General features: G+C 37.7%; 1 pseudogene; it reads left to right on the plus strand.

The window, feature by feature from the left end:
- The first annotated feature begins 2,310 nt into the window (after window positions 1-2,310).
- LOC141493974 (large ribosomal subunit protein uL23-like) lies at window positions 2,311-2,833 on the plus strand (annotated as a pseudogene).
- Window positions 2,834-12,686: the final 9,853 nt, after the last annotated feature.

Below are 12,686 nucleotides of genomic sequence, written 5' to 3' on the forward strand. Positions count from 1 at the left end.
TTGATTTTTTCTAATCCAAAGACCACTGTTGAGTTTTCAAAATTTGCTGGCATATTGAGTGCAGTACTTTAACAGTACCACCATTTAGGGTTTTAATTAGCCCAGCTGGAATTCCATATAATATAGCATAAAATACACAAAAATAAATGAGCTATTGAGGCAGCGGCAAGATTTGTTCTGGGTTCAAATAAGAAGGAAAACTGCTTTAATTCATCAGGCAGGCAAACTAGATACCAGAGACATGTTGAAGAGCTAGCTTCATCTGCATGTCTGTCTAATAAAGTCTGTCTTTGTCAACCCACATGGCTTAAGTCAGTCCCCAAGAGAGTCTGTAAGCATGTGTGCCTTCTTGAAGTAGAAATGAAGAATATTTCTCTTCAAAGATTTTGCATGAACTCCAGCCCTCATGCAATCAAGCAGATTAGCTTCTGCACTTTGTCCATCAATCTGGAATGATGCTTTTAGGCAGAATGAAGCACATGTATGCCCCTCTCTCACCTAGTTCAGATGGAGATCATATTACTTAACAATTAGAGGGAAAAGTAAATGACCTTTTTGAACCATGAGAATAATAAAAAATGAATGAATTTGTACACAGTGAATTTTTTACGTAAGTAAAAGGGACAATGATTAACAGAGGACTATGCACATAGATGGAAAGAATGCATGACCCAGCGATTCAACATTATTGAATCTACAACTATAAAAAGGAAAATAGGAGTGGGTGTCAACATAATTGTGAATTAAAATAGATGTTAAAAGAATTTAAGACTTATCCAATTATTGCTTCAAGGGATTACTTGATATAACTTTAAAAATGTAATAACAATTCATTTTGAGGAACAAATGGTCAAGAAATTAAAGGAAAATAATGAAAAATCTAGTAAATAAGAGATTATATCAGTATTGGATATTAATCAGATATTAAGTTTTACTGAAAATCAGTAATCATCAAAACAATTTGGTACTATTTTTTAAAAAGAAAGCATCTATTTCAGTGGAACTGATTAGGTACAAAACATAATCGATGAAAATGAACTTTGCAGTCTATTGTTTGATAAAATCAAAGATTCCACCACTGTGTGAAGGACTCATTTTTCAACAAAAACCACAGAGAAAATTGGAAAGTAACTTGGGAGAAATTAGATATAGACCAATACCTTATTCCATATTAAAAGATAAGTTCCAGGGGCGGCTAGGTGGCACAGTGGATAAAGCACCGGCCCTGGAGTCAGGAGTACCTGGGTTCAAATCTGGTCTCAGACACTTGATAATTACCTAGCTGTGTGGCCTTGGGCAAGCCACTTAAACCCATTGCCTTGCAAAAACCTAAAAAAAAAAAGATAAGTTCCAAATGAACATGACCTGAATGGGTCACATTATAAATAAATTAGAGGTCCAAGGAAAAAGAATTACAGATGATGGAATGATCAATTTTGATTGCATAAGATTAAAAAAATTTTGTGCAAACAAATCCAGTATAGCTAAGATTAGAATGGAAACAGCTTACTTGGGAAAATATTTGTAGCAAGTTTTCCTGATAAAGATCTCATCTTCAAGAGATGTAATGGTATTCAAATTTCTAATAAGAGCCATCCTTAATTGATAAATGACCAAAGGATATAGATAGGAAGTTAAGGGAAGAAACCCAAATGATCATATAGAGGGAAAACATTTCTAAACCCCAATAATTAGGAAAAGAAAAAGAAAACAACTTTGAGCTTCTATCTCACATTCATTATATTGACAGAGTTGACAAAAAGGAAAATGTCAACTGTGGGAAGAGACTTCAGAAAAACAAGGACACTGATGAATTATTATTGGAGCTGTGAATTGTTCTACTTATTCTGAAATGTAATTTGATAATAATTCCAAGAAGTTACTAGACTATGTTCTCCCTTTTGACCCAGTACTAATATTACTACAGCTGTACCCCAAAGAAATACAAGAATGAATAAAATGGACACCTCTCCCCTTGAGAGAGGTGTGCCATTTATTAAGATGTCTTAATTTTTAAAAAAGCCATTTTAATTACTTTGGACTAAGTATTCATGAGTTATTTCTAATAGTTTGGGGGCTTGTTCTCAATATAAAGTAAAACTCCTTGGTTTTTCAGTTTGGGGGACAAGAGAGTTTTAGTCTAATTTAAAGAAAGGAATATGAGTCAGATAAGTACATCAGTAAAAGGAAGATCTATGGTATATTTGGGAATATTTTGGAAAAAATTTCATTTTGGTTAAGGATGTTTGAGTATTTTCATATTGAGAGCAAAAGGTTAAAAAATGTATATGTTGAGATCGTTTCTCCAAGATGGTGCTGAAGGCCAAGAAGGAAGCCGTTAACCCCACCCCCCAAGACAGAAGCCAAACCCAAGGCCTTGAAGGCCAAGAAGGCCATGTTGAAGGGCGTCCACAGCCACAAAAAGAAGAAGATCCGAACCTTGCCCACCTTCTGGAGACCCAAGACGCTAAGGCTTCAAAGGCAGCCAAAATACCCTTGGAAAAGTGTCCTTCGGAGAAACAAGCTTGATCACTATGCCATCATTAAGTTCCCCCTGACCTAGTCATAGACATAGTCTGCTACGAAAAAGATTGAGGATAACAACACCCTGGTCTTCATTGTGGACTTCAAGGCCAACAAACACCAATCAAGCAGGCTGTAAAGAAGCTGTATGACATTGATGTGGCCAAGGTCAACACACTGATCCAGCCTTATGGAGAGAAGAAGGCCTATGTCCGGCTTGCTCCAGACTATGATGCTTTAGATGTTGCCAACAAGATTGGAATCATCTAAACTGTCCAACTGCCCTGCTTCTTCACCCACAATAAAAAAGTTTTCCAGGAAAAAAAAAATGTATATGTTACAAGTTTAAATTAATATGATAATTTCCAGTAGTGTTTACACATGCAGGAAAATAGTTATGGAAGTTTATCGTGTTAAATTGAAGTATGTATGTCAATATGACAGTGAACAAGGCAAAATGTAAATTGTAATAAGCTCCAGAGTCTTACTGTCTTGTGATGAAACATGTGCTTTGAAACAAGTCACCTAAGCTGGAGAAGATTTTTTGAAAGAGATTCAGAAGATGCAGAAAAACATCAGATGTCTCCAGGGGAGAAGAGAGAAGGAGAGACACTGGACCAGTTCATCTCCACTATCCCTCGCCTATGCATACATTGTTAGTCAGGGGGGTCTGTCCCTTTTGATACCTGTAACTTCCCTTTGAATCTATAAGTGTGACATCCCTACTTATCCCCTGTCCTTGTGGAAGGGAGAAGGAGAGGCAGGGTAAAGATAAACTCCATTGAGAGAAAAGAAGGTCGAGATTATTGGGTGGCAATTATTGGGTAGGATATGATTATATCCTACATGAGTTTGTATATCCAATCTAGGGAGAGTCCTATCTCTGATTTAGAGAACAGGGTATTAGTAGTGGTGGGAGGAAAATCTAGCTGACAGAAGTCATTGCCCAGTCTTTTGGTATGGATAACTATAGGATTTGCAGTGGTCCATGGCAGTTTGAGAATTGACCTTGGGTGCCAGTCCCCCTGAATCCAGCCTAGATTCTCAGTCCCTGGTCAGAGGTGCACTGTGGCACAAGATTTTGGTCCAGAGGAGAGAAACATCAGTGGCATATGACTGAGTCAGTTCAGGGTGACTACTGTTTATGCCAGTCTGGACAGGATATTTTCCTGGGGAGTAGCAAATGTCTGTGGACTTATATCCAGAAGTGGGGCACATATATTCTAGACTGTACAATTTACAGAGATAGGTGGACTGAGACTCATGTGAGATGTAATGATGGTACCTGTATCCTTTGTCAGGATCCATTACAGTAAAGAAAAATTGTGATAAACATGGCATATCCGCATCTGCCAAGGATTTGTCAGGATGCTGTTATCTAGACTTATAAGCCTGCTACCTGGGTACAGGATGGAAGTTAGGGCTATGGAACCCCAATTTATATCCTGATTATATTCTAAGCTTTTTTTGGAAACAATTATCAATTAAACAGCTAAGGCCCTGGACTTGCTGGCTGCCTAGGTCATGCAAACAAGAGAGAGAGTTATTCAACATAGAGTTATATTAGACAATCTGTTGATTGGAGAAGGAGGAGTTTGTGGTCAATTGAATCTATCAAGTTGCTACCTAAAACTTAGATGACAATAAGGAAGTAGTAAAAGAAAAAAGCAGCGACATTAGAGAGTTGGCAAAGCTGGAAAATAAGATGGACCCATGTCTCTGATAACAAGAAAGAAAAAATCTGGATAGGAAAAAAAAGGCACTAGTCATGTCAATAACAAGGATTGTGATTTAAGAAAGGAAACACTAATAAGGTATGGAACCCAAATTCATATTTAAAAAAAGGAAAATGAGAATTGTGAAGAATATAAGGGTGTTTGGGTTCCATAAAAAATGTGAAGGGAGGATTGGTAGTTTACATTACAAAGACTGGGTTCTCCCTATATTATTGCCTGTGGGCTGGTACATGAGATAAGACAAAAGATTTAATCTCAATCTGATCAAAACCCGAGATTTGATGAGGACTGTCCTACCTAGTTCTGAGTAAACCTAGGGTCTGAATCATTATACATTAAACATGTTCAAGGAGGTAGCTGTTCTGCTCATTAGTATAATGAGTAGGGTGGGGAAAACTTATGAAGACAAATGTATCAGTCAGATTGTGACCTCAACCAGAGATAGGCACAAAGGGGGAGGAACAAAGCCTTTCAAGGTACATATAACATAAAAGGCAGAGAGAAGACAGGCACTGTGTTAAGGTCTCCTCCTTTCCCCTCAGAAATAATGTGAAACAAACCTCTTAACAGAAATGTGATTAAGAAAACCCAGAAAAAGAAGCTAAGAGAACATCTACCTCAAGGTTTGTCTTCAGGAATCAAGGGTGAGATGGGCACAGAGAGCAGAGAGCTGCCAGGGGGGTGAGAGCTGGTCTAGCCTGGGATCAACTGTGGAGGTGTTGACTGTGGGAGCCGTGGTCTGGGAACCAACTGGGGCATAGAGGCATTAGCTATAGAAATGAAGGGCTGTGGATCTAACAGTCTGAGGCTTACCAGCAGGACTAGAGGGTGAATTCCAGTGCAAGAGAGTTGCAGACATAATCTGTGGGACTCCTCTGGTCTGGAGGACTTCAGTCTCCATACCTTCATTTCAGCTTCCCAGAAGCCGAACTCTTCCTAGAACAAACAGGATTACAGCCCACAAGGTTCTGTTAAACAAAACCAAAAGATCAAAAACTAGAAGAAAATGTAAACTATCTCATCAGCAAGACCAATGACCTCAAGAATAAATCAAGAAGGGACAACTTGAAAATTATAGGACTTCCTGAAAACATTGAAGAGAAAAAGAGCCTGGACTTAGTAGTACAGAATTTAGTGATGGAAAACTGCCCTGATATCATGGAACTAGAGGACAAAATAGTTATTTAAAGAATACATTGATCCCCTCTGGAAAGGGATCCTAAAATGAAAACACCAAGGAATATTGTGACCAAATTCCAGAACTATCAAATAAAAGAGAAAATTCTGCAAGCAGCCAGAAAGAAACAATTTAAATAGCAAGGCGCCACAGTAAGGATTGTGCAGGACCTGACTGCATCAACATTTAGGGATTGAAGAGCCTGGAATGAGATCTTCTGAAGAGCAAGAGAACGTGGAATGCAATCAAAAATCCACTATCTGGCAAAACTGAGCCTTCTCTTCCAGAGGAAAAGATGGATATTTAATGAAATGGTAGACTTCTAACATTTCCTGATGAAAAGACCAGAGCTGAATAGAAAATTTGGACAGCAAACAGAAGACTCAAGAGACACATGAAAAGGTAAAAAAAAAGCAGGTAAAGGGAAAAAAACTGCTATCCAGTAAGATGAAACTGTCTGGGGACGGAGCCAAGATTGCAACAAGAGAGGATCTTCTCTTAGGTGCCCTCTCTTAAAACTTGTAAGCTAAGGACTCTAACTACATTTTCAAGAGACAAAATCCACAAAGGGTTAGGCTTAGGGTGAGGCAGTTGTCCAACCCAAAGTAACCTGGAAAAGAGCAGAAAGGCTCGGCTCCATGGAGTTGCAGGGGTGGCCCACCACAGGGATGGTCTGCCAGAGTGAAGGAAATTCAGTCTCCTGGAGGCAGCCCCAAGGTGCTGGGAGCCGTGGCTCACAGTGGGGGAATTTCCTGAATTACACCCCAGGGAGCATCAGGCACAACTTGGGGGAACATCAGGGGGACTTCTGCCAGAGTGAGCATGTGGAGCCCAGCCCTCAGGGCACACAGTGAGCAGCATGGCTGAGGAAGCCCACATCCAGGAACCAGAAGCAGGCAGAGCCTGTAAGCAGGAGCCCCCAGGGCATGAGCACACTGAGCCTAAGGAGGAGAGAGGAGAGAGATTGCCGAGTTTTGTCCTCTGTCCCTAGAAGAGGACTCTGGGGTTCTGACCAAATTCAGATCCTGATCACAGTCTAGGTCCCCCATAGAACAGCAGGGCCCCCCCACCTCAGCCTTGTGGCAGAGGGGGGTGGTTATGGTCATTCACAGACCAGGAGGGAGGATAGTGCCTCACACACTGAGACCCTTGTTGGGGTGTCCCAAAAGCTAAGGAAGCACCCCAAATCTAGGCACAGGCTGGGGAAATGAGTAAGGAGAGAAAAAAAGAGGAATACCATTGAGAAATACTTTACCTGTGATCCCAAGAAGGATCAAAACACTCAATCTGAAGACTAGAAAGCACAAGCTCCTGCATCTAAAGACTCCAAGAAAAAAAAAGAAACTGTGCTCAGGCCATGACAGAGCTCAAAAAAGACTTTGAAAATCAAATGAGGGAGATAGAAGAAAAATTGGGAAAAGAAATGAGAGAGATGCAGGAGAAATATGAAAATGAAGTCAGCAGCTTAGTCAAGGATATCCAAAAAATGCTGAAGAAAATAACATGCTAAAAACCAGCATAAGTCAAATGGATAAAACAGTTCAAAAAGTTATAGAGGAGAAGAATGCTTTAAAAAGCAAAATTGGCCAGATGGAAAAAAGAGATAAGAAAGCTCTCCAAGGAAAACAAATCCTTCAGACAAAGAATAGAACTGAGGGAGATTGCTGATTTTATGAGAAATCAGGATACAATACTTCAAAAGGAAAAGAATGAAAAATTAGAAGAAAATGTGAAACATCTCATTGAAAAAACCAACTGATCTGGAAAAAACAGATTTAGGAAAGAGAATTTAAAAATTGTTGGAATACCTGAAAGTCATGATCAGGAAAAGAGCCTTGACATAATTTTCAAGGAATTACTATAGGAAAATTGCCCTGATATCTTAGAAGCAGAGAGCAAAATAGAAATGGAGAGAATCCACCGATCTCCCTGAGAGAGAGAGAGAGATCCAAAAAAAAAAAACCACCAACCCCCAGGAATATTATAGCCAAGTTCCAGAACTCTCAAGTCAAAGAGGAAAATATTACAAGCAGCCAGATGGACACAATTCAAATATCGTGGAGCTACAGTCAGGATCACACATGACTTAGCAGCAACTACATTAAAAGCTCGTAGGGCTTGGAATATAATATAGCAGAAGGTAAAAGAGCTTAGAATGCAACCAAGAATCAACTACCCAGAAAAACTGAATGTCCTCTTCCAGGTAAAAGGATGGAGTTTCAATGATCCAGGAGAATTTCAAATGTTACTGCTGGAATGGCCATGGTTGAACAGAAGGTCTGACCTTCAAATACAGGACTCAGGTGAAGCATAGAGAGTGGAGGAGAAGGGGAAAATATGAGGGACTTAATGATGATGTATCCCTGTATTCCACATGTATTCCTGTATAGAAAAATGATACTGATAATACTCATATGAACTTATTCATTTAATAGAGCAGGTAGGAGGAGCTTTTATAGATGAAGCACAGTAGAGAGCTGAGTTTGAAGATATAATGTGATGTAAAAATGGAGTCAATAGATAAAAGGTAAATGTAATGGTAATGTAAAGGTAATGTAAAATGTAAAATGGTAATGTAAAGGTAATGTAAAATGTAAAATGGTAAATGTAAAGGTAAATGTAAATGTAAAGAAAAAGAAGTGGAGGAATAGGCTAAGATATTTCATATAATAAGATTTTTCTTTATTACAATGAGCTACTGCAATGATATGGAAGGGGGGAAGGCAAAGGGGAATGAGGGAATATTCACTCTCATCAGAGGTGGCTAGGAGAGGAAACAGCATATATACTCAATGAGGTATAGACATCTGGAGTAAGAAGGAGAGAAGGGGGATGGGGGAAGGGGGAAATGTGAGTGATGGAGGAGAGGATGGACCATGGGGGAGAGTGGTCAGATAGAACACATTTTCTTTTTTACTTCTTGCAAGGGGCTGGGATTGGATGGCCTGTCCGGGACCACAGGGTCGGGTGGATACTGGGCCTAAGGGGTGGTATGTGGGCTCGGGGCCTCTTGGCCCCAGGACCAGGGACCTGTCTTCTGTGCCACTCAGCTACCCTACAGCAGGGACAGAGTGAAAGGAGAGAGAAAATATAGTACATGGTAGTGGAGAAGTACAAAGAGAGGGAGTTGAGATTAGCAATGGCAATGGTGGAAAAATATGGAAGTAACTATTGTGATGGACTTATCATAAAGAATGTGATCCACCGGTGACAGATGTAGTGGTGTTGGAACACAGACTGAAGCACATTTTTTTGTTATTTTTTATTCTTTTTTGGGGGGGGGGGGTTGCAGGGCAAATGGGGCTGGGTGGCCTGCCTGGGGTCACATAGCTGGGTAATTGTTGGGTATCTGAGGCCAGATTTGGACCTGGGTGCTCCTGGCTCAAGGGCCAGTGCTCTGTCTGCCACCTGGCTGCCCCTTCTATTATTATTACTATTTTATTTTATTTTGGGTATTTTTTGGGGGGGTTGAGGGCAATGGGGTTGGGGTGGCTTGTATGGGGTCACACAGTTGGGTGATTGTTGGGTGTATGGAGCTGGATTTGGGCTCTGGTGCTCCTGGCTCCATGGCTGGTGCTCCATCCACTGTGCCACCTGGCCATACCTAAAATTTACTATTTTTTATTTTAGTTTTAATTTCAATTTTTTTCTCTCCCCTTTACTTTATTGCGCATGCAGGTCTATATTTTTTGGGGGGGAGGGTGTATTATGTCTACTCTTAAACAGGAATATTTTATTAATGTATAAAAAAAGTATTTGTACAAAATAAGAATAAATAAATACATTAAAAAAAAAGATGAAACTGTCTATATCCCTACATGGGAGAAAGACTCTAATAACTCTCAAGGATTGTAACTCTGTTAGAGAGAGAATATGCTTAGCCAGAAGTGATGGACACTCATAACTTTTCTGTGACTCAGAATCATCTAAAACCAATACCTCCTTTAAAAGGGGGGACAGTAAAGACACAGGAGGATGGAGGAGATTTAATGAGGTAAATCTCATTACATTAAGAGGTACAAAGCACCTGTTGCATTAGAGGGGAAGAAGAGAGTAGGTGAGAACATCTGAATCTTACTCTCATCAGATTTGGCTTAAAGTTAACACACACTCAGTTAAGTTAAGAAACTTATCTTACCTTTCAAGTATAAAAAGGGGAAAAGGGGAGGGGGGGAGGAAAGGGGGAACTAACAGAAGGTAGGAAAGGAAGAAGGAGTAAAGGGAAAGGAGAAAGAAAGGGGAGGAGGGGTGGATAGAGAAAGGCAAACACACTGAAGGTGGTGGTATTCAGAAACAAAATACTGGGGAATATGGATAAAGCAAAAAAAAAGGGGAAAATACAAACAGAGAGAAGATAGCACAGAGAGCATTAAATGGTTAGTAATTATAACTTTGAATGTGAATCAGATGAACTCTCCCTTAAAACATAAGTTTTAGCATAGCAAAGGGGATTAAAACCAGAATCCTACCATATACTACTTACAAGAAACTTATTTGAAGCAAACATATATGTATAGAGTAAAGGTAAAAGGTTGGAGTAAAATATATTTTGCTTCAGCTGAAGTGAAAAAAAGCAGGGGTAGCAATCCTTATCTCAGACAAAGCAGCTATAAAAATAGATCTCATTAAAAGAGATAAGGAAGGAAACTATATCCTCCTAAAAGGTACCATAGACAATAAAATAACTTCAATACTAAATATGGATGCACCCAATGGTATAGCATCCAAATTCTTAGACTAGAAGTTGAAGGAGTTACAGGAAGATATAAACAGCAAAACTCTATTAGTGGGAGACTGCAACCTCCCACTCTCAGATTTAGATAAATCTAATCATAAAATAAATAAGAAGGAAGTTAAGGAGATAAATAAATTGTTAGAAAACCTAGACGTGGTAGAATTATGGAGAAAATTGAATGGGGATAAAAAGGAATATACTTTTTTTTCTTCAGTACATGGCACTTACATAAAAAGTGACCATGTACTAGGGCATAAAAACCTAACAATCAACTGCAGAAAGGCAGAAATAGTGAGTACATCTTTCTCAGATCATAATGCAATAAAAATCACATGCAATATTGGGCCAAGGAGATATAGACCCAAAACTAGTTAGGAACTAAATAACCTCATTTTAAAGAATGGGTGGATCAAACAACAAATTATAGAAAGAATTAATTATTTCATCCTAGATAATGACAATAATGAAACAACATACCAAAACCTATGGGAAACACTCAAGGCAGCTGTCAGGGGATATATTATATCTTTAAATGCTTACATGAATAAATTAGATAAAGTGGAAAACAATGAACTAAATATACAACTAAAAAAATTAGAGAAAGAACAAATTTAAAAAACCTAATTAAATACCAAATTAGAAATTCTAAAAATTAAAGGAGAAATTAATAAAATCAAAAGCAAGAAAATTATTGAACTAATAAATAAAACCAAGAGTTGGTTTTATTGGAAAAAAAGCAAAAAAAATGATAAAACTGGTAAATTTAATTTAAAAAAAGAAAGAAGAAAATCAAATTACTAGTATCATAAATTTAAAAAGTGAACTCATCACCAATAAGGAGGAAATTGAAGTAATAATTCAGAATTACTTTGCCCAACTCTATGCCAATAAATTTGACAATCTAAGTGAAAAGGACAAATATTTACAAAAGAATAATTTGCCCAGGTTAAGTGAAGATGAAATTAAATACCTAAAACAACCCTAACTCAGAAAAAGAAATTCAACAAGTCATTATTGAATTCCCTAAGAAAAAATCTCCAGGGTCAGATGGACTCACAAGTGAATTCTATCAAACATTTAAGGAACAATTGGTTCTTATTCTATATATACTCTATGGAAAAATAGGTGAAGATGGAATTCTACTTAACTCTTTCTATGACACCAATATGGTGCTGATACCTATACCAGGAACAGTTAAAACAGAAAAAAAAATTATAGACCTATCTCCCTGATGAATATAGATGAAAAATCTTAGCAAAATGATTACAAGTTATCACTAGGATAATACATTATGACCAAGTAGGATTTATCCCAGGTATGCAGGGTTGGTTCAATATTAGGAAAACTGTTACTATAATTAATTACATCAATCACAAACATATCAGAAATCATGATTATATCAATAGATGCTGAAAAGGCTTTTGACAAAATGCAGCACCCATCCCTACTAAAAACACTGGAGAGCATATAAATAAATGAATTGTTCCTTAGGAATAATAAGAAGTATCTATCTGAAAATATCAACAAGCATTATATGCAATGGGATAGGCTAAAGGAATTCCCAATAAGATCTGGGATGAAACAAGGATGCCCATTATCACCACTACTATTGCATATCATATTAGAAATGTTAGCCTCAGCAATAGGAGAAGAAAAAGAAATTGAGGGAAGTAGAATTGGGAAGGAAGAGACAAAACTCTCACTCTTTGCAGATGACATGATGGTATACCTAGAGAATCCCGAAAAATCATCGAAAAAACTACCAGAAATAATTAGCAACTTTAGCAAAGTCACAGGATATAAAATAAGCCCTCATAAATTCTCAACATTTCTACATATGACTAGCAAGATGCAGCATAAAGAACTAGAAAGAAAAAGAAAAATCCCATTCAAAGTAACTTCAGACAATATAAAATATCTGGGAGTCTACCTGCCAAGGCAGACTCAGAAATTGTAATTGTTTTTGAAAACAATTACAAAACATTTCTGACACAAATAAAATCAGATTTTAAAAACTGGGCAAATATCAACTGCTCATGGATAGGTCAAACTAATATAATAAAAATGACAATTCTATCAAAATTAAACTACCTATTCAATGCCCTATCAATCAAAATTCCAAAAAAAATTACCTTAATGAGTTAGAAAAAATTGTAAGTGAATTCATATGGAGAAATAAAAAGTCAAGACTATCCAGGGATTTAATGAAAAAAAGTGCAAAAGAAGGTAACTTAGCCCTAACAGATCTAAAATTACATTATAAAGCATCAGTCATCAAAACTATCTGGTATTGGCTAAGAAATAGAGTGGTAGATCAGTAGAATAGATTAGATGCAATAGCAGGAAATTATTATAATAAGCTGCTGTTTGATAAACCCAAAAAGTCCAGCTTTTGGGATAAAAACTGTTGGGAAACTTGAAAGTTATTATGACAGAAACTTGGATTAGACCAACAACTCACATGCTGTACCAAGATAAGATCAAAATGGATACAGGATTTAGACATAAAAAAATA

This window comes from Macrotis lagotis, chromosome 7 (genome assembly GCF_037893015.1).
Source record: "Macrotis lagotis isolate mMagLag1 chromosome 7, bilby.v1.9.chrom.fasta, whole genome shotgun sequence".
In the NCBI taxonomy this organism is placed as follows: Eukaryota; Metazoa; Chordata; class Mammalia; order Peramelemorphia; family Peramelidae; genus Macrotis; species Macrotis lagotis.